The following is a 27,209-nucleotide window of genomic DNA, read 5'->3' on the forward strand; positions in this document are numbered from 1 at the left end:
CCACTTGACTTCACATCCCAGGATGTCTGGCTGTAGGTGAGTGATCACACCATTGTGATTATCTGGGTCGTGAAGAACTTTTTTGTACAATTCTTCTGTGTATTCTTGCTACCTCTTCTTAATATCTTCTGCTTCTGTTAGGTCCTTACCATTTCTGTCCTTTATTGAGCCCATCTTTGCATGAAATGTTCCCTTGGTATCTCTAATTTGCTTGAAAAGATCTCTAGTCTTCCCCATTCTATTGTTTTCCTCTATTTCTTTGCATTGATCACTGAGGAAGGCTTTCTTATCTCTCCTTGCTATTCTTTGGAACTCTGCATTCAAATGGGTATATCTTTCTTTTTTCTCCTTTGCTTTTCACTTCCCGTCTTTTCACAGCCATTTGTACAGCCTCCTGAGACAGCCATTTTGCTTTTTTGCATTTCTTTTTCTTGGGGATGTTCTTGATCCCTGTCTCCCGTACAATGTCACAAACCTCCATCCATAGTTCATCAGGTATTCTGTCTATCAGATCTAGTCTTTTAAATTTATTTCTTACTTCTACTGTATAGTCATAAGGAATTTGATTTAGGTCATACCTGAATGGTCTAGTGGTTTTCTCCACTTTCTTCAATTTCAGTCTGAATTTGGCAATAAGGAGTTCATGATCTGAATCACGTCAGCTCCCGGTCTTTTTATTTGCTGACTGTATAGAGCTTCTCCATCTCTCAATGCAAGGAATATAATCAATCTGATTTTGGTGTTGACCATCCGTTCATATCCATGTGTAGAGTCTTCTCTTGTGTTGTTGGAAGAGGGTGTTTGCTATGATCAGTGCGTTCTCTTGGCAAAGCTCTATTAGCCTTTGTCCTGCTTCATTCTGTACTCCAAGGCAATATTTGCCTGTTATTCCAGGTGTTTTTTTGACTTCCTACTTTTGCATTCCAGTCCCCTATAATGAAAAGGACGTGTTTTTTGGGTGTTAGTTCTAGAAGGTCTTGCAGGTCTTCATAGAACTGTTCTACTTCAGCTTCTTTGGCATTACTGGTTGGGGCATAGACTTGAATTACCATGATATTGAATGGTTTGCCTCGAAAACAAACAGATATCATTCTGTCGTTTTTGAGATTGCATCCAAGCACTGCATTTCGGACTCTTTTGTTGACTATGATGGCTACTCCATTTCTTCTAAGGGATTCCTGCCCACAGTAGTAGAAATAATGGTCATCTGAGTTAAATTCACCTATTCCAGTCCATCTTAGTTCACTGATTCCTAGAATGTCAATGTTCACTCTTGTCATCTCCTGTTTGACCACTTCCAATTTGCCCTGAGTCATGAACCTAACATTCCAAGTTCCTATGCAATGTTGCTCTTTACAGCATCAAATCTTTTATAGCTAAATAATATTACATTGTATATAAATATCCCATTTTATTTATTCATTGACTTGCTGTTGGACATCTTTTGGTTACTTTGAATAATGCTGCAGTAAATATTTACTTGGTCTTCCCAGGTGGTGCTAATGGTAAAGAACCTACCTGCCAGTGCAAGAGACATAAGAGACGTGGGTTTAGTCCGTGGATGGGGAAGATCCCCTGGAGGAGGGCATGGCAACCGAATCTAGTATTCTTGCCTAGAAAATCCCATGGACAGCAGAGTATGGTGGGCCACAGTCCATAGGGTCACAAAGAGGCAGACACAACTGAAGCAACTTAGTACGCACGCACAGACATTCACTTACAAGTGTCTGGTTGAGTACCGCTGAAATAATTTTGGTTATATATGTAGGACTTCAATTGCTGAGGCAAATGGCAATTTTGGGGTTAGCTTTTTGAGGAAAAGTAAACTGCTTTCCAAAGTCATCATAACATTTGTTCATTCCCACTAGCTATGCAAAAGGGTTCCAGTTTCTCCACATTTTGATGTCGACCATCTGATGATGTCCATGTGTAGAGTCTTCTCTTGTGTTGTTGGAAGAGGGTGTTTGCTATGACCAGTGTGTTCTCTTGGCAAAACTCTATTAGCCTTTGCCCTGCTTCATTCTGTACTCCAAGGCCGTATTTGCCTGTTATTCCAGGTGTTTCTTGACTTCCTACTTTTGCATTCCAGTCCCCTGTAATGAAAAGGACATCTTTTTTGGGTGTTAGTTCTAGAAGGTCTTGTAGTAATTGTATATTATTTTGTTCTAAGAAATTATGATTCTGATAGTATATTAAATTATGTATATTTGCAGACAAAAAATTGCTAACAAATAAATGCTGTACTGTTTCTTCCATTTCTAGACCCTTTGGTTATAGGGTAGATTAATTTGTCATTAAAATGAGATAATACTCAATATATTTTAGTTACCTAACATTAATAAATCTTTGTAAAATATCAGATGTGACAAAATAAGAGCTGCATAATGATTCTAAATGAAATATGTATTATGTGCCCTTCTCAATAAAGTGTAGTAAATTATTTTTGGTTTGAATAATTTTTTTCCATGTTTCCTTCTAACTGAAAAGAAAAGTTTCTTCTACACAACTTTTAGGGAGAGGGATAGAGTAATTCTTCACTTGTCACAACTTCTCAATTACACTTGATCACAAGGAATAAGATGAAAGATGTAGCTTTGCTGAACACCCACAGTGAGTGGGCCAACAGAGGAAAAGAGGACTTTCAAAGCCATTGCTGGTTGAAAGTCTCCAGTGGGCTGTCTCCTGGGAAATGCATTGCTTTAGGGAGTAAGGAGGAATAAGACACCTGTCTATTTGATAGCTTTTCTTTCTACTGGGAGTAGGAAGTTGTTTTTGAAGTGAAAGTCGCTCAGTCGTGCCTGACTCTTTGTGACCCCGTGGACTAAACAGTCCATGAAATTCTCCAGGCCAGAATACTGGAGTGGGTAGCCTTTCCCTTCTCTAGGGGATCTTCCCAACCCAGGGATCGAACCCAGGTCTCCTGTACTGCAGGAAGATTCTTTATCAGCTGAGCCACAAAGAAGTTGCTTAATCCTAAAAAAAAAAATACAAATGAAGAGACGTGTAATTTATGTGAGAATAAAATTGTCATTAGTTATAAGAATTCAAAAGTTGACTGTGTGGACTTTTTGAATGGCTGTGTATTACACTCCCACGATTCTCTAGGAAAAAAAATGGTCATAGAAATTATGAAATGTAATTGAAGAATGTTACATGGAGAGAATGAATGGAGTTCTCAATAGCTGGATACAACCTTGAAACGTTATTGTCTTATCTTATTTCATAAATTTAAACCGAGGAAGGAAGAATTCCTATTGAAGAGATTGATTTAACAAGCATGAACATAGCCTGTGGTGAAAGGTAGATGCTTGTAATACAAAACATAAAGCTAACGATACAGGAAAGAATGTTTTAATGAATACTGAGAACTGTGAACACATATTCAAAATACAAAAGGATTTGGGTTGGATACATGCAGTTGAGCTATGGGTCCAAATATAAAAGATTAATACTTAAGGGCATTGGTATAGAATGTGGGTTCTTTGTTAACGCTTTATACACACTTGCATTTGATCCTGAAATCATTCTAAATGGAAATGACTTATTATGTTTAAAATATTTTAGGAAAATAAAATATATTTTCACATATCTTATTTTAAAATTTTTATGTTTTATTCAGCAATGGTATATCTTGGTCTCTCATAAAAATCTATTTAATATATCTTAAATAATAAAAATTAATCACATTTTTGTCTTCCTAATTAGTTCATGGTCTTGCACATATGCATTTGTGTGTCTCTCCATGTATGTATTTAAATAAAAATATTGTACACATATTACTTTGTAAGTGGGGATTTTTCACTGCTAGGATGACTAAAAGTGCAATGCAATGTGATATCTTGATTATGGCAACTGTTATTAGTCTGAATAGTTTAACAAACTGCATCGAATTAACTATGATATTCCAACAATATTTCCAACAAAATTCCACTGCAATGTGAATCCAGGGTTTGACTGATCATCAGGAATATTTCTACTCTTGTAGTGGAGTGATTCTTCTCTCTTTCCTTCTCCTTCTGATTCTTATTGAAAAATATTATTGTTATAAGAAATATGATTTAAAATTAATCTTACCAAGTTAAGGGGTATATAAATATGATCTATGATGTAAAGTAAAATTTACAAGCAAGGAGGTTACTTTGCAAGCAGTACTTTGGTTAGTGTGATCTTTACAAGAATCTATTTGGATTGTAAAAATCCTAAAATACATAGAGTAATAGCTTGGAATCAAATTGCCTAGGTTACATGTTAGCCTCTCAAATACTTTTGTATACCCTTAGTCTTTCTTAGCATCTTTTCTTCATATGTGAATAGGAAATAATAATAGCCATATTTACTAATGTTAGTGTATAAGTTAATTATAATGTTTGTATGATTACTCTGAATAAAAGAGAAGATTCCCTTAGCAACTGGCTGACATATGCTTGATAACAAGAAATAAAAAAATATAGTAGTATAAGAATAAATGGTACTAAGATTAACACGCATAGAATCTATAGACTGTCAGAGAACAGCAAAGTGAGTTATTCACAGTACAAATGTATGACTGGCTAAACTATACTTTATTCATTTAATAAATGTATCAAGTGCTTTATTTCATAATGGTACTGTTATTTCCCTAAGGAACTCCCACCTCTTAGGGAAATAGACATTAAGGAAACCTCCTAAATAAATATATACTTATAAGAGGAAAGAAAGTAAATTTGAATGTATAAAAAGAATCTCTTTGTCAATAGCTATCTCAAGATTCTTGGATGGAGCCTTTATGGTTGAAACTACTAACTGTATTTATCATATGTAATTTTCTTTTTTATTTTCTTGGCCAAAAAATGTTCTTATGTGTTCCTTAGAACTGTGACTTTCAGTAGCTCCATACCAATGGGTGTGAAGGGTAAGTAGTTACAAATATTGAAAAGGGACCTACAATAGTTAACAAAGAAATGTCTCATATCATTCACTAGCTTACAATGTATACTAAAGGGAAAATTATTAATCAATACTATAAGACTATTCTAAATAAAAATATAAGTGAGATCACAAAAATTTTTTCTTTCTCAGAGGAAGATAAAGAAAAGAACAAGAGAAAGTAAATCAATTTAAAAAATATTGAAATTAAAACATAAAAACATTAGATACTAAACAACAACTTTGATCCCACATGTAAAAAGAAAATGTTACTAGAGTGTTATATACAACTTTGTAGGAAACATCTTTCTCTAGTTTTCCTTAGTAATGCTTTCTACAAAACAAATGCAGATCTCTTTCCATCTCGTTGAAAACTGAACTACTGTCTGTCCAAGATGAATAAATGGTGTTTTTCAGAGTACCTTTGCCTCAAATCTATCTAACAGAGAACATTTGAGTCTAAATGTTGGATAGATATATTCTAAAATGAATTACTGGACTTTCATTTCAGGAATCATGAGTGACTGCTGGACCGCTTCTTTAAACTATGTTTCACTTAATCCTTTAGTTGGTAGTAATAAAAACACTGGAAAGACTTGTGCCTGCAAGACCACTGTATGCTGCCATAGGGATGGTGGTGGCATTTGGCTAGACATCATCTAAATTTCTAAGTATGCAAAATGAAAAATATTTCCTAGAGACTCATAAGAGTCTAGGTCTAGGACTGTTAAATCCTTTTAGATTCTTTCATCTTAAAGGGAAATTACTGGAACTCCAGAGTACCTACAGTTCCTATATTTCGATATGTCAAGTATTTTTCTTATATGTTCCTTTACTAGTGAATGAGTCACCCCATTAACATCCAAAGCAGACTGAGACCAACAACTGGATTAAGCCTTGTATTGCTTTGTGTGATTGAAATTTATTATTCAGAAACTGAAAACATGGAGATATCTTTTATTCCAACATGCTTTAATTTATTCTATAAACATATACATATATCCTCTGGATGGATGTTAATTCTGTTGACATAGTCCCTTTTTCAGGACATCTTTTCTATTCCATTATACTCTGACATCTAGATAAATGAATTTTTCAAATGAGGGAGCTTCTGCCTGTCAGAGGACATCTGGTGACGTCTGGAGATGTTTTTGCTTTCTCAAATGAGTGAGGGAGGAACACTACTAGCATCTAGTGCGTAAAGGTCAGGAATGCTGCAGCATATTGTACAATGACCAGCACAGTCATAACAAAGAACTATCTGGCCCTACATGTCAACTGTGTCAAGGTTGAACAACTGATCTACACACAAGAGACATGACAATATGGACAGAAGCTGAAGCTGAAAAATGAAATAAGTAAAGCCTGTGAAATATTTTGTGCAACAAGGACAGTTTGCCTAAAGAACAAATCATTCTCATTCCTTCTCTGCTAATAGAACCTAATGTTCAGCAGCTAGCAAATTGCCTAGCCCCAGGAATAAATTTTAATCAGACAAAACTAAACATGGCAGCCCTTCCTCTTTGCTAGTAATTGGCCTAAAAGAGGAAGTGAAACTTTTCTAACCAAGGATATCTGCTGGAGACTTCTTGGAATGCTGGAATCTTCACTCTTAAAGGAGAAAAATTTACAAAGTGAAAATCCTTTTTTTGTTCTCTTTTCCTCCATTCTGTCCTCAGGTTCTGTTATGAGAGGCCATGATATCTGAAGCTAGATTAGCTATTTTATAACCATGAGGGATCAAGCCTGTGATTCATACCTAACACTCAAAAGATTTTAAAGTCCAATATCCTTAATGTTCCACCTGTGAAACAATATTTACAGAATATGACTAAGTAAAAACATGTAAGATGGCCATATTCAGCAATAACTAGACAGCTGATATCAAATAACACTTCTGCTGATAATAAAAATAATATATGTAAAAATACAGAAACAGTTCTTTGTGTTTTTAAATTAATTTATTCATTTTTAATTGAAGGATAAAATTTTGTTTTCTGTCAAACCTCAACATGAATCAGCCATAGGCATATATATGTCTCCTCCTTCTTGAACCTCCCTCCCATAACCCTCCCCATCCCACCCCTCTAGGTTAATACAGAGACCCTGTTTGATTTCCCTGAGTCATACAGCAAATTCCCATTGGCTATTTATTTTACATATGGTAAAGAGAAACAGCTCTTTGAATGTATCAGAGAAAAACCAAAGCATCCAACACTTGAGAATCCAAGATCTCAGACAGAAAGTAAATCCAATGAGGTGTACTTTCTATTCAGTGCTGCTTTTCCTCTACCAAATATTTACTGATAAACATATACAGGGCTGTAAAATATTTTAAGAGTCAGGGTTTTACAGAAAATGAAACTTCAGAGAAGGAATAAAATCATTCTGTGCATGATTCCATCCAAAGGCATTTACTAATTTCTAATCTCCATGTGGACCATGATTAAGATGCTGAATACTAAACAGAAAGTGGTTATTAAGGGGCAAAAAGCAAAGTTGAGGCTTTTGGGGTGTTTTTTTTTTTGTCATTTTTCATTGCTGAGAAATCAACAACTGGAGCTAAGGGTCTGCTCCCCCCCCAAAAAAAAAAAAAAAATCAGGTAAAAATTCTTGTTTTCAGCTGAGAACTCAGAAAGCTTAAGTCTCAGGAGCAAACTGAAGACATACCAGACCCAAAAGAAAAAAAAAAAATCCAAAAATGCAGTCTGAACGTATTTCAGTTTCTCATTGGATCTATCTTATCTATCCATATTCCCTGCCTGTCAGAAGGAAAATAATCCTGTCTGAAAGAATATAATGTCTTCTAGAGACTCTGTATTTTCAATCATAATATCTCACATTTGATATAAAATTATCAGATAGGTCACAACAAGACATTGAAGAGAAAAAGTAAACAAGAGACAGTAAATAAACCTATATTTATTACATATAACCACATATACTTTTACATGTAGTATAAATAACTCCTGATATTAGCACTAGTAGAAGTGGGGCTTAGTAAGTTTTCTCTGGTAGCTCAGACGTTAAAGCATTTGCCTGCAGTTCGGGAGACCCAGGCTCAATTTTTGGGTCAGGAAGATCCCCTAGAGAAGAAAATGGCTACCCATTCCAGTATTCTTGCCTGGAGAATTCCATGAACAGAGGAGCCTTGCAGGCTACAGTCCATGGGGTTGCAAAGAATCAGACATGACTGAGCAACTTTGAATGTCTTTTATAATGAAGACTAGTGTATATAAAATTTGAAGAAAGGATAACACAGTTTATTAGAAATCTATAATGGTTAAGAAATACACAATAGAGAATACTAGAAGTGATAAATACAACTGAAAGCATTTAATATATATATTAAAGGCAGTTCAGTTAGACACAGCACAAAAGGGAATTCATATTTCTAAAGATAAGTCATTTTAAAATAATCCAAACTGAGGTAGATACAATAAAAAGACAGTAAATTCAAGAAGAATGCATAAAATACAATTTGAATCATGGTAAAAGTAATAATATATATCTAGTTTGAATATGAGTATCAAAGTTAAAGAGAATAAGGCAAAAGTTATCTGAATAGATACTGCCTATGAGTTTCTGGGAATTTCAGCTGATAACAAGCCCTAAATTCAAGAGCTGCTTATGCCAAGGAATATAATATTTAATATTAAAAACCCCTAGGAACATTATGATCAAGCTGCTACTGAATACTAAAGGAAGACTTCTGAAGTGTGGTTAATATTCTATATTTTGATGTGGCAAGGGTCATATATGCAAAATTATGGTTATTCCAGTAGTAATGTACAGATGTGAGAGTTGGATCATAAAGAAGGCTGAGCATGGAAAAACTGATGCTTTTGAACTGTGGTGCTGGAGAAGACACTTGAGAGTCCCCTGGACTGCAGGAGATCAAACCAGTCAATCCTAAAGGAAATCAGTCCTGAATATTCATTGGAAGGACTGATGCTGAAGCTGAAACTCCAGTACTTTAGCCACCTGATGCAAAGCACTGACTCATTGGAAAAGACCTTGATGCTGAAAAAGATTGAGGGCAGGAGGAGAAGGGGATGACAGAGGATGAGATGGTTAAATGGCATCACCAACTCAATGGACAAGTTTGAGCAAACTCCGGGAGATGGTGAAGGACAGGGAAACCTGGCATGCAGTAGTCCATGGTGTTGTAAAAAATTAGCCATGACTGAGCAACTGAACAACAACATTTATTTTGTATACGTACAACACACAGCAGACTCGAGATTTGTGTATACTCTTTATATACACATTATTCTTCACTTAAATGATTATCAGTAATAGGCCCTTATAATTTCTTTAATTTGTAGACAATTTTTGAGCTTATAGATATTAAATAACATCAGTAGCCCTGCTACTATGTGCAGGTGAAATCTTAAAAATTAAATCAGCATGAAATTAACATGTTTATGTTTTTATTTCAGAAAAATATTTAAATCCTTGGTGTGTAAAATGGATTACACGGTGCTGTTCTGTTGGCAAAAAGATTGGTTTCGTTTGAAACTGACTGCATTGTTTGCTCAATGGTTTCCTTATAAAACTGGCAATGCATTCCTCTGAGTTGGCATAATACTGTGATTTGCTCTGGTAATGCCCTTCAACTAAAGATCACCAGGAAATCCTGCAGTTGAACACACTGGGTTTACTACTGACAACAGTGAGGGAGAGTATACTCCATAGGGAACCATTAGGAATCAAGAAAGAAGCTCATATCAAGACTTTGTTACAGAATTTGTGACTTGGTTGGGTAGTTTTGGGGAGAATCTATGCATATGACCAATTGCTCTGAATTGGATGGTGCCAGAAAGTGAGGTCAATTATATGACTGGGTATCTCAATAAATCTTATCTATAGGAAGAGAATACCACAGTAAGTATGAAGCTTTGATTGCCAAAGAAGTATTGGAAACTCATTAGAGAAAGAAAAGGTGTTTGGTATTTTATGGGTTTCACAGTGATCTCATTTTTGTCTCACTTTTTCATGGTCTCAGAGTGACCTCATTTGATGAAGATATTCTGTGATATTGTTTATGTCCAACAGAACTACACGATTTAGGTGTAAAACTTCATATCAACTGGGATAACACTGAGACCTAGATGTGAGGTCAGATCAGTTCCCTGACATCAGGGGATGTTTCGTTCTTTCTCAGCATCAGGGAAATACCATATATGTTCTTGATTTTCCTAGAGTCACAATAACTTATCTGACTCATTAGAGAGCAATAATAAACTCATAGGACTAACGATACAAGGAAAAGAGGAAGGGACTCAGGAAGAGTAATAAATAAATAAAGACATACAAACTGACAGATGATATGTATGTATGTGTGTATGTGTGAGTGCATACTCAATGGCTAAGTCATCTCGCACTCTTTGCAACCCCCATGGACTGAAGCCCACCAAGCTCCTCTGTCCAGAGGATTTCCCAGGCAAGAATACTGGAGTGGGTTGCCAGCCTTCCTCCAGGTGATCTTCCCAACCCAGGGATCGAACCTATATCCCTTACTTCTCGTGCATTGGCAGGTGGGTTCTTTACCACTAGCAACACCTGGGGGCTTCCCTAGTGACTCAGTCGGTAAAGAATCCTCCTGCCATGCAGGAGACCTGGGTTCAATCCCTGGATTGGGAAGATCTCTTGGAAGATGAAATGGCAACCTATTCTAGTATTCTTGCCTGGAGAATTCCATGGACAGGGAAGTCTGACAGGCTACAGTCCACGGGGTTGCAAAGAGCTGGACATGGCTGAGTGACTAACATACACACAAAGCACCACCTGGGAAGCCTATATATATATACATATATATATATATATATATATATATATATATATATATACACACACACACATACATAAAGAATAAAGATAGTGCCAGGTTGTGTCCGACTCTTGCAATCCCATGAATCCTCTGTCCATAGGCTGCTCTACCCATAGGCTTCCTCAGGCAAGAAAGAATACTGGAATGGGTTGCCATTTCCTTTTCTAGGGGAACTTCCCAATCCAGGGATTGAACTCAGGTCTCCTGCATTGCAGGAAAATTCTTTACTGACTGAACTACATGGGAAGCCATATATATATATATATATATATATATATATATATATATATATATATATATATGCATACATATACATATATAAATATATAGCAAGAAAAAATAATCCTGTCTGTATCATCCATCTTCCATATTAGTAAAAGGATCAATTTGGTTTCTAAAGAACAGCTGGAAGAAAATATACTCATACACTGTATCCTTCCACAGAAAGACAGAATGGAAAGCTGTGGTTAGAGAGTTGGACAAAGAAGCAACTGAGCCAGAAAAGGAGAGATATGCTCAAGATACATTTGTTCATCTAGGGATACTTATTTGGGGAATCAGAGCTATCAACCTTATTCCAGTTTAGCAAACAACTCATAACCAATCAAATTTATAAGATGGTGTGGATTTGGACAAACTAATCCAAGAATAACCTATGTGGAGTGAAGAGCAGAAGGACCTTCCTTAAGTGTTTGAAACTTATAAATCTGAGATATTTACAAGAAGCAATAGAAGCCTCAATGATAAGAGATTAAAATATTCACCATGATTGAAGTATGGTCTAAAGTTACATTAAACATGACTTAGAAAAGTAAGGTTGTATTTATTTCAAAAAACAAATTATTGTTTATTTTACTTTAGTGTGGCAACAAAGTATAGTCTTCTTATTTCTCAGCACAGAAATACCAAAAATTAAATGTTCTGTCCCTAAATTATCTCTGGGATGCACTCTTATGTAGGATGCCACTGTTTTGGGAGGGACTTCCCTGGTGGTTCAGATGGTAAAGAATCTGCCTGCAATGCAGGAGATCCAAGTTCGATCCCTGGATTGGGATTATCTCCTGGTGAAGAGAATGGCTACCCACCACAGTATAACTGCCTGGAGGATTCCATGGACAGACGAGCCTGGTGGGCTACAGTCCATGCAGTAACAAAGAGTCAGACAAGACTGAGCGACTAACACTTTCACTTTCACTGTGTTTTAGGACTGGTATGGCAATAACATTCATCTGTTTCTGATCACGATTTGCCCCTCATATTCTTTGGATTTTACTTATGGAAAAGTGAAAAAGTGAAGTCGCTCAGTCGTGTCTGACTCTTTGCGACCCCATGGACTGTAGCCTACCAGGCTCCTCAGTCCACGGAGTTTTCCAGGCAAGAGTACTGGAGTTAATTGCCGTTTCCTTCTCCAGGGATCTTCCCAACCCAGGGATCGAACCTGCGTTTCCCGCATTGCCGGCAGATGCTTTACCGTCTATTGATAAAATGTAAAAAGTATGTATTAAAAAACTAGCTTGTCAGGCATCTTAACTAAGGGCAGGGGGTAAAATCGACATTAAAACCAGGTCACTAATTGTGGCCTTGGTGACACAGTGAGTGAAGCAAGTGTAGAAACTGCCAATACAAGACTGAGAAAAGATTGATGTATTCAAAATCCTTGTCTTTAAAGTTGCTATTTTGAGGCATCTTGCTGTTCAAACGGGAAGGCTTCTAGCACTATTGCCACAGGGATGGGACACGTTAGGGAAATCTTGTGAATAAGAACTGTACAGATTACAGATGTTTGATGCTTTAAATCTTTGTAAAATATATGCAAACTGGAAACAGAGTCAATGAACACACTGAGTACATTATTTACGCTTTCAATATATTTTATCTCAGGTTAATAAGGCTTCCCAAGTGGCATGAAGTGGTAAAGAACCTATTTGCCAATGCAGGAGACTTAAGAGACGCAAGTTCAATCCCTGGATCAGGAAGATACCCTGGAGGAGGGCATGGCAACCCACTGTAGTATTCTTGCCTGGAGAATTTCATGAACAAAGAGTCTGGTGAGCTATAGTCAACAGGATTGCAAAGAGTAGGGTACAACTGAAATAACTTGGCAAGCATGCATGCAATATGGTTTATTATAATGAAGAAGCATTGGCTCTGAAAGAGAACCACATAGAAGACTGATATAACAAGATGTACTAGGGTGAATATTGTCTCTATAAAAGATAAGGCCATCTGGAATCTCAGAGTATTACTTTATCTGGAATGAAGTCTTGCAGATGTTATTAGACAAGAATCTCAATATGAGATGATCCTGGATTATGGTTGGTCTTAAATCCAGTAACACATTCTTAGAAGAGATACATAAGTAGAAACACAAATGAGAAGGCCATGTGAAGACAGGAAGAGATTAGAATTTCAGTGTGTGTTGTGCTTAGTCGCTCAGTCATGTCTGACTCTGCCATCCTGTGGACTGTAGACCACCAAGCTCCTCTGTCCATGCAATTCTCCAAGCAAGAATACTGGAGTGGGTTGCCATGCCCTTTTCCAGGGGATCTTCCCAACCCAGGGATCGAACAAATCTCCGGCTTTGCAGGCAGATTCTTTACCGACTGAGACACTAGGGAAGCTAAAACAAGTCGAAGAATGCCACAGCCTTCAGAACTTGAAGAGGCACAGGAATCTCCCAGGAGCCTCCAGAGGGAGTACAAACCTGCTGATAACTTGATTTCAGAATGCCAGCATCCAGAACTGTGAAAGAATACTGTGGTTTAAGCCACAAAGTCTGTGGTAATTTGTTGTGGCAGCCCTAGGAAACTAAGATACAATATAAAATGTCAAATTCTCTATCACGTTATAGTTAATAAGTAAAGGCAAATAAAGTATATCACAGGCCTTTAATCCAAGAATATAGCACATTCAAAAGAACAGACAGAATAGAAATTACTGAAACTTAAATGCATAGCTCAAAAAAAATGTTTTACAATACATTGTGTTGGTCTTATTCAGAGTGGCCTCTAACAGCTTCATTGTAAATAGAAGTGTATTATTTATTCCATGCCCTAGGTAAGAGTCTTTTCTAAGGAAGGACAGGGCTTTTATTTTGTTTTTACTTGTTTGCTTTCTTGTTCTTTTTTTTTAATTTTTAAAAATATGTGGCCCTTATCAGATCATTCGGAGGAAAACTGTTTATGTTATATAAGGCTATCTATATATCAACACTACTTTTCATCAACCTCTCTCTCTAAAGCAATGACTTCCTTTTTTCTTCATGAAACAGCCACATCTTAGGCTCCTTTCTAGATCATATCAATATAAACATTTGTGCTGTGGATAATATAGCCCCACAATATTTTCTCCCCACATCTCCTACTACATTCTTCTTGTCTCCTTCTCTCCCAGGCACAATGGGTGCCCTTTCTGTTTCTTGAGCACACAAGACACACTGCCTCGTCTGTGCCTCCTCCCATCCTGGAAAACTCTCCAGGTAGTCTCCTTACCCTTTACTCCATCTCATTTGAAATTTTGCTTAAACATCGCCTATTTCAAACTCTGAACCCCTCTTCCTCTTACCTCCTTTTTGTGCTTCCTTTATCTCCATCTTACTTATTGCTTTTTGATAACATTATATATAACTCACTTATATGGTTATTGTTGTATGCATCTTTTCCTGCTGAAGTGTAACTTGCAGAAGCTGGAAATCTGTTTTGTTAAATACTGTGTTTACAGTACGCACAATAATACCCAGTTCATAGTAGTCTATCCATCTAACATATTCACTGAAAGAGTGAACAAAATTGTGCTGTAAAGTCAACTTCTGAACACTATTTCATGTGTTTTTAACATCAGAATGCATTTGTACAGTTCAAGTGAAACAATCAATGAATATGTTCTGAGATATAATTCATATATGCTGAATATACCCTATGGACCTGCATACCCTATTTTTTTCTCCAGTGTATTTTTTCTCTTGCTATCTTCTGAGCAGACTTTTGATTATTTTGAGAAGGCGTCATGTAATTGGAGAGGATAAGAAACCATTTCTGCTGTATTCATGTGGAAGTACCACCATTCATTACACGCCACTGTTTAAATTATTTTCACACGCACCTGCACAACTGAAATTGAATGAAGAAACAAAATGCAATCATTTTAACTGACCTAGTACAGATGAATGACACTGAACCTCATATATGCCACTAATTCTGTCAGGATATCACAGCATGCTGTCGAGTCTGTTTACTCTCTCATTCCCAAATAACAATTTCACTTTCTTCTCAAATCACAAACAGTTGATGCCTTGACTTCCCTTTCACTTTACTGAGATACTTAAATAAAAGCTTTGACTCCCACTACCACGTGTCCCATCCGGCCAGCAAATGCCTTCACATTTCATCTGTAAACAAAGTTGAGATGTGTTCTCTGTCCTACAAACACCCGATCCTTTCTCTTATGTGTCTCTGACTTGCTTAAGGGTGTTACTCCAGAAATTCATCCCCTCTCTTCTATATTTTAATTAGTGGTGTTTCTTCTAATGCTTTGTAGATACCACTTCCATCTTGAAAAGTCTTCTCCTACCACATCTATGGCAAATAGATGGGGGAAATGTGGAAATAGTGTCAGATTTTGCTTTCTTGGGCTCCAAAATCAACATGGACAGTGACTGCAAGACACTTGCTCATTGGAAGATTAGCTATGACAAATCTATACAGGTAACCCTAGAGGTTAAACCTGTATTAAAAAGCAGAGACCCATCACTTTGCTGACAAAGGTCTGTCTAGTCAAAGCTATGGTTTTTCCAGTAGTTTTGAATGAATGTGAGAGTTGGACCATAAAGAAGGCTGATCACCGAAGAATTGATCCTTTCAACTGTAGTGCTGGAGAAGACTCTTGAGCATCCCTTGGACAGGAAGGAGATCAAATCAGTCAATCCTAAAGGAAATCAAAGCTGAATATTCATTGGATAGACTGATGCTGAAGCTCCAATACTTTGGCCACATCATGTGAAGAGCTGACTCCTTGGAAAAGACCCTGATGCTGGGAAAAATGAGGGCAAGAGGAGATGGGGGTGACAGAGGATGAGATGTTTGGATGGCATCAATGACTCAATGGATATGAGTTTGACCAAACTCAAGAAGACAGTGATGGACAGAGAAACCTGGTATGTTGCAATCCATAGGGTCACAGAGAGTTGGACATGACTTAGTGACTGAACAACAACAACCACATTTTTAGATACAGCCACATAGCTTTGTTCTGTTAGCAAAAACAGAAACAAACAAACAAACAAAACACGGAAAAACACCACCTTGAGTTGCAGGACAATAAACTTTTGTTTTCCTTCCTCTATGAGGACATTTTCTCAGTCTTTTTCTAGTTAATTTCCTTCTTCTCTATTTGTTAAAGTTTGAAAATTTAGAAGACAATCCTTGTTACACTTTCTGAATATCTACACTTACTCTCATTTGGAAAGATTGAAGGTGGGAGGAGAAGGGGACGAGAGAGGATGAAATGGTTGGATGGCATCACTGACTCAATGGACATGAGTTTCAGTAAACTCTGGGAGTTGGTGATGGACAGGGAGGCCTGGCGTGCTGCAGTCCATGGGGTCACAAAAAGTTGGACATGACTGAGTGACTGAACTGAACTGAACACTTACTCTACTGATGATCTCATTCTATCTCATATCTTTAAATGCCACCTCTAATGTTACTGATTCCCCAAGTTTATCTCTGGCCAGAACCTCTCACCCAATCTCTATTCATATATTCAAATTCCTGCTCAACAAATTCACTTTAAACTCTAACAGACAACTCAATGTTAACATGTGCAAGAATGAATGCTCTGTTTTCCCACACAGACCTCTTCCCAAAGCATCTCCCACACCTCACACCCATCTTTTCTTATCTCAATTTATGATAACTCAACCTTCTGGGCAAAATCTTTGAAGTTATCTTTGGTTATTCTGCTAATCTTAAAATTAATTCTAAAATCTCTATCTTCTAAATGTATCTGAAACCCATCTACCTTTTACTATTTTTAATAAAGGCACTATGATGTCTTACTTGAATTACTATCCTAGCTACCTGGTATGTTTTCTCTTTCTTCCCTTGACTCCCTTCTCATCGTCTAGTTTAAATAAAGCATCCAGTTTGATACTTTTAAATCACAGGCCATGTTAAGTTTGCTCTGCATTTGGTGGTCCCATATTTCATTTCAAATAAAATCCAAAAGTTTGACAATTTCTAACTTTCATACATCTTTTTAGGAACTCAAACCCCAAAAGCTTTATGCATTCCTTTCCCTAAGGTTCCTTTCTGTTGTTTGAATATGCCAAGTGCATCCAGGTCTTGCGTGCATGCACGCAAAGTCAATTCAATCATGTCCGACACTGTGCTACCCCATGGACTGTAGCCTGCCAGGCTCCTCTGTCCATGGGATTCTCCAGGCAAGAATACTGGAGTGGTTTTCCATGCCCTCATCCAGGGGATCTTCCTGACTCAGGGATCTTATATCTACCTGTATTGGCAGGTGGGTTCTTTACCACTAGCACCATGTGGGAAGCCCCCATCCAGGTCTTAGAGATCTTTTAAAATAATTTTTAAAAATTTTATTTTATTTATTTGGCTGCATTGGGTCTTAGCTGGGCATTTCCCATCTTTCTTAGTTGCAGCACATGAGATCTTTAGGGATCTAGTTCCTTGACCAGGGATAGAAGCCAGGCCCTTGCGTTGGGAACATGGAGTCTTAGCCACTGAACCACCAAGTAAGTCCCAATCTTAGAGAACTTAAACAACTATTTCCTCTGCCTTTAATGATCCTCTCCCAATATCCCCTTGCTAAACTCTCACTTTCTTCAAGGGTTTGCTAAAATCCCTCAGTGTTCTTAGGGATTCTCAGGCAGCACTGTGGTAAAGAATCCTGCAGCCAATGCAAGAGATACAAGATACATGGGTTTGATCCCTGGATCAGGAAGATTTCCTGGAGTAGGAAATGGCAACCTGCTCCAGAATTCTTGTCTGGAAAATTCCATGGACAGAGGAGCCTGGCAGGCTACAGTCCATGGGATCATAAAGAGTTGGACAAAAATGAGCACATACACACTCAATGAAGAACACCTTGGTTGCCCTAATTAACACTGCAACAACCCCACAGCCTGCCTTTTTTGTTCTATTTTTTTGTAGCTCTTATTACCTTTAACATACAATATAATTTAATTATTGACCGTATTTTCCTGTTTTTATCTGTTTCACCTGCTATAACACAGTCTCCAAAGCACAATAATTTTTTCTTGCATGTACACTGATGTACAAAAAACACATGGAAAAGTACCTTGCTCGCTGCAACTAATGAATAAATACTTTTAAGTAAAACAAAACAAAAAAAATGAATGAATAAATGAACCCACAAGAGGCTCAAACTGAAAGCTCATAAATACTAAACGGAATATTTTCTGTATACCAGCCTCTTAAGTGGCAATAGTAAATAAATGAACAAAATATTGTCTTGAGGGTGATAATGATAAAATAACAACCATGTCTGTAAAATTAAAAATTGTAATTGAGGGTAAAATGCTGACAAGATATAAGATGGTGACAAAAATTCAGTTAGGAATGGAACCAAAGGTACTTCATGCTAAGGATATGACAAGGATTTAGACACTAGGGTAAAGAATATCTGGCATGGCTGATGCATTCGTCAAGACCTCAAAAATACTTATCAGAAATTTTAGAGTATCTACAGTGAGATGGAAACTATGCTGGACTTTGAAGATACAAATATGAACACTGTTGGATTACTATTTTCAATAATTGGCAACATTTTATCTTTTATCCTACATATTCAAAATTTACGACTTCAAGAGCCTTTGACTGACTGCTTGCCACTCTATATCCTACATAGTCAAGAATAACTGAGACTTTCAGGAAGGCTATAATGTTAAGAGTACTTAGGTTTTATAGGCATGGAGCAAACACATCCAAGATGTCATTCTTCAAAATAAAACTCCATGTTAATATCTGTGCAGTTTGGATAACTGATAAAAGCATAGTTTGAAAACAGGTTGTTGAAAGTCTGAACCTTCTATGTCAGTGTTAAATGACCTGAATGTGACATGCTCAAGAGGCCCACTGAAGAAGTGGACTTGAGGAAAGCAGGTCATTTCACACACAAACTCACCCTCCACATAAGACACAGCAAAGCCACAAAGAGGGATCACAGCTTATTCTCTAAAGTGGATACACTAAGAATATGATGACTGTGGCAATGGCTTTCTATATGGTGGAAGAGAAAAGAAAACACGGACTGTGTCAACACTCTAAATTCAAAATACTGTTGGCAAAATGTTTTATTTATGAGTCATATTTTATTATTTTCCTCTTCCAAACAAAATGTATAGAAATATTATAATTAAAGGCATAGGTGCAATCCTGAGCACACTGTAGGTATGCAAGAAACATTGTTGATTGATGGCTAAGATCATACACACAATAAAGCTATTAAGTTTACAATAAAATCATTGAAATGATAATACACTATAAAGTATACTATTTTACTGACATTACATCTAAAATTTCTGATAACTTGAGTAAAAAGAAATAATGCAGTACATAAACCTCTTTATCAGGTGAAAGGAAGCATCCTAGAGGCTGAAGAGATTTTCTTAGTTAATATTAATATACTTGCTGCTACTTCCATTCTTGGGTCAGATCTATACCTCTTTCAGACAGAGACTGGGATGATGAAAATGTTTACAGGTCCTGGTGGAAAATATAACTGTGCAAACGGGCTAGCTACATGGAAATACCAGTGGAAAATTCCCCTGACATCTTTATAAATAAGGCAGGTGCGATTCAGCTCCAACTGACAGACACCTGATGGAGATATCAAATTAATATTACCAGATTTTTGTTTTTTTAAGGAAAAGTCAGATTTTAGTATTTTTGTTACTTTTTAAATATAATTTCCTTATACATATTTATATGCTGGTATTAATTTTTTAAATAAGATTACATCAAATATATGATCAGCAGGTTCCTAGGTTACAATATACAACAATTTTTTTTTAATTTAGTATATTCCTTGGCATATAGAAGACTTAGTGAGGCCTTATTGAATTAATAACTCTCTAAATGACAAGCCTGAAAGAAGAAGATGAATAAGGAAAAGGAAACGAAGGAGCATCTTTATTTTTTATCATCACATTCTTATTCTACATGATGTAGTTTTGAGAAGGTTTAACTGCTTTTATTTCTCAAATATTTAATTTCATATTGACAAGAATTAATAAGATAATAATTTTTCTTCATGGTACTACAGATAGAAAAAACTGAGGTTGGTCATAAAATTAGTATCTTTTTCTACTAAGCCCATGCCTTTATAGAATTCAAAATGTAAATATATCTAACATTATCATGCTATCATTTAGTCACTACATCATGTCTGACCCTTTTGCTGCCCCATGGACTGAAGCCCGCCAGGCTCCTCTGTCCATGGGATTTACCAGGCAAGAATACTGGTGTGGTTTGCCATGCCTTTTTCCAAGGGATCTTCCCAACCTAGGGATTGAACCCAGGTTTCCTGCATTGTAGGCAGATACTTTACCTTTGAACCACTGGGAAGCCCAACATTATCATAAACAAAGCCATATGCATGACAAATTCATTTATTAGATAGATTATATGTGTATAAACAGTAATTTGAGTAACACTGAATCACATATGTGAAAGGTGTCTTTATATATGGGCTTCCCAAGTGGCATAGTGGTAAAGAATCTGCCTGCCAATGCAGGAGACTCAAGAGAATATCCCCTGGAGTAAGAAATGGCAACCCACTTCAGTTTTCTTGCCTGGAAAATTCCATGGACAGTGGAGCCCTGCAGTCCATGGGGTTGCAAAGTGTTAGACATGACTGAGTACCTATGCACACACAGATACACAGATTTGTATATAATCTCTCTGAAGCACTTATGTTGACCATGAGGTCAATGAGGACAGTTTAGAGTCAAGGTCTTGCTTACTACCATAGAGCCAGCTCATAATCTTACGTTTGTATAAAAATAAAAATAAAGAAACACCAGGATAGTGCTATTGTCTAAGAAAAAGTCTCATATGGACTACTTTCTCTACAACTATCCACAATGTTCAAAATCAGAAATAAATGGTGCCATAATTATCATCTTTCTGATCATCTGGTAGAAATCAGCACACCAGTAAAAGATTAAACTAGTGACCTGAACTATAGGCATTTACTCCTTAGACTGACAATAATAACAACAAAACATGATACTTCTTTTATGAAATATTCTATAGTGATTTGGAACTTATATATGAATACTCTGGATTTTGAACAAAATGTATATTAAAACACACATTTAACTTTATATATAGTTACACTATTTTGAAGATCGCTTTTAGCATGTCTTATTTTACTGGTTTAACAGGTAGTACCTTCGTTTTACAGCATCATGTTACATAATTGGGTTCTAAGCCTTAAATGATTATAAATCTTGTGTCCAAAATCCCCAAATGTATAACAGATGTTTTATAGTAACTCAAGCTAAGAACAGAAGTAAAATTGTCATCACACCTTTCAAATCCATTTTAGTCTTCATATGTGGGGAAGTGCCTTAATTCTTTATAGGTATTCTTTTTTACTATTTATCATTTTCATTTAGTACTAAGAGGATCTTTTATATTTTTATAATTTTAAGGAAAAAATACCATAGGACACACTATATTTTTGTAATAATTTTTTATTTTTTAAGTACTTAAAAATTCTGAAAAATAATTCTTGATTTACATTCTTGAAAGAATTAATTTCTGAGGAATTTTCTCTTCCTCTTAGCTTTTCCAGGTGGTCAAAGGAGAATAAAACTTATACACACTCATCTTTATTGTAGATACTTAAGACAAAAGAGCTTTGTAAATTAAAAAACAAAATACCTTTGTAATGGGACTCTGTATTTGCCCTAAAAAATGATTCATCATCTGAGAAATGAGTCATCAATTAAGATATTAAAAGATAAATGTTCATTCACGTCCATGGAAATAAAATATATCTTAATAAAATGTCCTGGCTCACTTCTCTAATGAGTGAGTGAAGAGTGAAGTCGCTCGGTCGTGTCCGACTCTTTGCGACCCCATGGACTGTAGCCTACCAGGCTCCTCCGTCCATGGGATTCTCCAGGCGAGAGTACTGGAGTGGGTTGCCATTTCCTTCTCCAAGGGATCTTCCCGACCCAGGGATCGAACCCGGGTCTCCGGCATTGGAGGCAGACGCTTTAACCTCTGAGCCACCAGGGAAGTTAAATACACTGGCCAGTTAATCTAGGAAGATGTGTTCACTGCTGCTCTAGGGCCAGTACTATTTCCAATCTAGAGTGCTTTTCCTTCTCCATGCCTTACTCCCCTATATATATATATTATTGGCCCTTTCTTGCCCCCTGTTAACAGCTCCAATAGCGCTCCCCGATTTTCTATCAGAATTCATTCTCTTAACACTCACCAACATATACAATCTCAATCATTTATTATTTTCATCTTCATTGTTGATTTCTTTTTTACAGTGTTTACTCACTGAGGACAGAAATTAAGCTGTTTGACTTACTTAACTATTAGAATTTTTAAGAAACATGGAATCAATATGTATAGATGTATCTGGGGTAGTGTATGCCTTTGAAGAGTGCAACTTGGTGAAAGTGTACAATCCAAATAGAGTGTTCTCAAGTTCAAGACTGAATGATTTTACAGAATAAGCATATACTTATTGTTATGCACTTTTTAAAGCATAGAATATTATCATTAGTACCATTCCTTCTGTTTCCACTGTTTCCCCATCTATTTGCCATGAAGTGATGGGACCAGATGCCGTGATCTTAGTTTTCTGAATGCTGAGTTTTAAGCCACCTTTTTCACTCTCCTATTTCACTGTCATCAAGAGGCTGTTTAGTTTCTCTTCACTTTTTGCCATAAGGGTGGTGTCATCTGCATATCTGAGATTATTGATATTTCTCCCAGCAATCTTGATTCCAGCTTGTGCTTCATCCAGCCCAGCGTTTCTCATGATGTACTCTGCATAGAAGTTAAATAAGCAGGGTGACAATATAGAGCATTGATGTATTCCTTTCCCTATTTGGAAGCAGTCTGTTGTTCCACATCCAGTTCTAACTGTTGCTTCCTGATCTGCATACAGATTTCTAAAGAGGCAGGTGAGGTGGTCTGGTATTCCCATCTCTTTAAGAATTTTCCGGAGTTTGTTGTGGTCCACACAGTCAAAGGCTTTGGCATAGTCAATAAAGCAGAAGTAGATGTTTTTCTGGAACTCTCTTCCTTTTTCGATGATCCAGTGGATGCTGGCAATTTGATCTCTGGTTCCTCTGCCTTTTCTAAAATCAGCTTAAACATCTGGAATTTCATGGTTCAGGTATTGCTGAAGCCTGGCTTGGAGAATTTTAAGCATTACTTTACTAGCACGTAAGATGAGCGGAATTTTGCAGTAGTTTGAGCGTTCTTTGGCATTGCCTTTATTTTGGGGTGCTCCAAAATCACTGCAGATGGTGACTGCAGCCATGAAATTAAAAGATGCTTGCTTCATGGAAGAAAAGATATGACCAAACTTGACAGCATATTAAAAAGCAGAGACATTACTTTACCAAAAAAGGTCTGTCTAGTCAAGGCCATGGTATTTCCAGTAGTCATGTATGGATGTGAGAATTGGACTATAAAGAAAGCTGAGGCCAAAGAATTGATAGTTTTGAACTGTGGTTGTTGGAGAAGACTCTTGAGAGTACCTTGGACAACAAGGAGATCCAGTCAGTCCATCCTAAAGGCAATTAGTCCTGAGTATTCATTGGAAGGACTGATGCTGAAGCTGAAACTCCAAAACTTTTGCCACCTGATATGAAGAGCTGATTCATTCGAAAAGACCTTGATGCTGGGAAAGGTTGAAGGCAGGAGGAGAAGGGGATGACAGAGGATGAGATGGTTGGATGGCATCACCGACTCAATGGACATAAGTGTGAGTAAACTCCAGGAGTTGGTGATGGACAGGGAGGCCTGGCGTGCTGCATTCCATGGGGTCACAAAGAGTCGGACACGACTGAGCAACTGAACTGAACTGAAATGAACCAGTCCTTCTGATGTAATCAGTAGAGTTTATTTCTGAGTGCTTCATTTTTCTCTTATGTCCATTCATCCTTCACCATGAAAAGAGTCTATGCCACTATTTCAGTCACCAAATGTGTTTGCACTTTGTCTCAGAGAAGAAAACAAAGATAGTAGTTCCAGAGAATTTTCTGATGTTTGATTATCCTTAGCTCAAGATGAATAATGGGGAATGAGGACCAAAAATTTGTGTTAAAAATTGATTAAATAATTTAATAAATGCCTATTAAGCATATTCTGTAGACCAGATCTTAATGCAGGCACTCAGGCTACAACAGTGAAAAAAATAGGAAAAAAAAATTAAAAATAACAGCACTTGCATTCTCATGTGGGGAGACTGTTAATGTCAATGGATAAAATATAATATATAATATTAAACTAAATAAACTTAGTTATAACTAAATAAATTATGTAGTATAATGAACAAAAAGCTACAATGGACAGAACTGAATAACATACATGAATTTGGAAATACTGTTGGGAGGGTTTATAATTTAAATGTGTGCCCAGGGTAGGCTTTGTTGAAAAGGGGTGATTTGACAAAGGTTTGAAGTTAGTGAGGGTGTAAGCCATGTAGATAACTGGGACTAAGGCATTCACAACAGTGGAAAATTAAGACTCTCAGGTGCCTGCCATTTTTAACTGAAATCAAGGAGACTAGTGAGGCTGTAATAGAGTGAGTTAAAAGCAAAGAAAATGTTGGAGAAAAAACCATGAACTACACTGTGTAATGCCTTGTCAAGCACAAATAAACTAATCATAAGTAAGCCAAAGATAAACTTTGAGTAAATGGACATGCAACAGTACATGATAAACAGCAGAACTGGAGAGGAGAGGCTGGAATGACCTTGAGAAAGAGGTTCCCAATGGGGGAGACTTTGTCTTTCTCCACTTGGGGACACTTGGTAATATCTGAAGATATAACTCTGATTACCATGACCTGGGGAAGGAGAGGGGGAATGCTCTTGGAATCTAGTGAGTAGAGGCCAGGAATGCTGCTAAACCAATCACAATGTGCCCATGAGCCTCTCTCAGAACAATGGATTATTAGGCCCCAAATGCCACTTGTGCTGACTTTGAAAAACCTTTCTTCGGATAATAACCAAGTCCGGTCTGTTTTCGGCACATCTTTATTGCTTAAAACTATATAGTGTAATTTATATATATTTCAAACTTTGCATAAAGAGTTAGGAATTAACAAAATGAAGGCAGAGAGGGCAAAAAGAAAATTTAATAAAAAGCACAATTGAGCATAGAAAAGAAGCATCCTAATAATAAAAAATCTTTGAATGAATATCAAGAATAATAATTAATTCCATGAAGACTAGTATTTTCACATTCTTCCTGCTCTAGGTCATATCTTATGTAATAATGAATGAAATGGCAACCCACTCCAGTGTTCTTGCCTGGAGAATCCCAGGGACGGCGGAGCCTGGTGGGCTGCCATCTGTGGGATCGCACAGAGTCGGACACGACTGAAGCGACTTAGCAGCAGCAGCAGCAAGCCAAAGAATAACAGCTGTTTTAAGAAATGAATTCAAAAGTAGAAAGTATGTATACTAAGAAAAAATAATTTCAAGCTCTGTCTTCTAAGGCAGATATGCAAGGATTATCACAAGTTAAAAGAGACATTTGTTCAGGTCAACTTAGAGATGACCATTCACAAGTGGCATTATTGTGGTCATGCTTCTTACAGCATTGAATAAAACTGACAAGCTTACGTGGACTTTTCACTGCAAAAATGAAATTTATCTGTATGCCGCATCAATCCTTCAGAATCACTAGTGGGTCATAAAGGCATATTAGACCTTGTTAAACCCTAGGAAAATATGCCACTCCGGTATTTAAGAATGATTCTTTTCCATCAGTCTGCCTCTAATATTGTTTGTTTGTTTTCTCATTTGCATGATAAGTTCCCATCTCGGAATCTTGTTTACTGTTTCCCCCAAAGGAAGCAGATAGTCTAAGATATCATTAAATATATAATATATAAAACCTATCAATTACCTTAAAACATATGATAAACTGTTGTATGATTAGAAGAATCACCTTGAGCCAAGAACAGGTGATGCACTCATGAATTATAACTGTGACAGTTTGCCATCATTTGCCTTTTTAAAAGTTATCTGTAAATTTCTAACCTTATGTATAAATAGTATATATCTGATTTCACCTAAAAATGTTTCCTCTGTGGAAAAAATGGGGAGTGTGGCTCCTGGAAGAAAAATAACATGAAGGAAATGTCAAGTCTCAGAGTGGTAATTTGGGCTTCCTCCACTGCCTGGCTGCCACATGACCTTGAACAATGCCTGGCTCCTGTGGCCCTTAATTTATCCATTTCTAAGTGAGCATAACACCACTAGATGAAGCTCATAAGATTGTTGTGAGGAGTCTCTAATAAAAATGTACTTTTCAAAAACATTGCCTAAATGCTAAATAGAGTAAAATATGTCTTGCTTCCATTTCATTTATGAGAGCTTTATGTGTGGGTTCTCCCTTAATGATGAGCACCTCAATGAGCTGCAGCAACCTTTTCAAATACCATACAGGCAATCCATTTGTTTTTGTGGATGCAAGGGAAATTTGGATACTAGATTAGACTAGTAGACTAGACAGCTAGTCTGCTATCCACAGAGGAAAGTAAATTGATCATTCAACATATCTTCTATACATACACTAATATGTGACATCTGTCCATAACTGCTTAAAGGTTCATATCCTTCAAGATATAGGACATAAAATTGTGTTCTGCAGTAGAGCAAAATATTACACTTCATATTTGGCTGCAAAGGGAAGCAGGAGGATTCACTATTTATATTCTAATTCATCAGAGCTTTCAGGGAGATTTTAGAGTAAATAGAATATAGTGACAAGATATAAAAGTAACTCTATTTTAATGGATTTGGGTGGAAATAGGTATAGACATGGGGACTATGATCTAGGTTAGATTAATTATGTGTTTTTAAATTATTTTTATATATGTAGTTACAAATAAATGGATTCAAAACAAAGCAAGTAATCTTAAAAGTTTTGATGATTAGGGTTGGCTGGTCAAACTGGCATATTCACTCCTTCAAATGTGAAATATTTTAAATAAATTATTTAATATTATGTACTTTGAATTAATGTCAAATTAAGAAAGTAAAATTGTAGAAGTATAATACTTGAGAGTTTCAAACCCTATTGGCTGAAAGTTGATAGTCATTGTATATACATGTAGCTCTCAACTTACTCTTTGTGCCCTAGAAGAAACACATCTAAGTCAAATTGTATGTATAAACATTCAACTTTCTGACTATTTTTCGTTTGAAGCATAT

The 27,209-nt window shown here is 36.6% G+C and overlaps 1 long non-coding RNA gene across 1 annotated transcript in view; it reads right to left on the minus strand.

The window, feature by feature from the left end:
- Positions 1-333: 333 nt before the first annotated feature.
- LOC145522948 (uncharacterized) overlaps positions 334-27,209 on the minus strand; it is a 43,714-nt gene continuing 16,838 nt past the window's right edge. The window contains exon 3 of the long non-coding RNA XR_014066263.1: positions 334-2,973. This is a non-coding gene — a long non-coding RNA (uncharacterized LOC145522948). The remainder of the gene's footprint in view (positions 2,974-27,209) is intronic.

This window comes from Giraffa tippelskirchi, chromosome 2 (genome assembly GCF_054371585.1).
Source record: "Giraffa tippelskirchi isolate mGirTip1 chromosome 2, T2T-mGirTip1v1.2.pri, whole genome shotgun sequence".
NCBI classification, from domain to species: domain Eukaryota; kingdom Metazoa; phylum Chordata; class Mammalia; order Artiodactyla; family Giraffidae; genus Giraffa; species Giraffa tippelskirchi.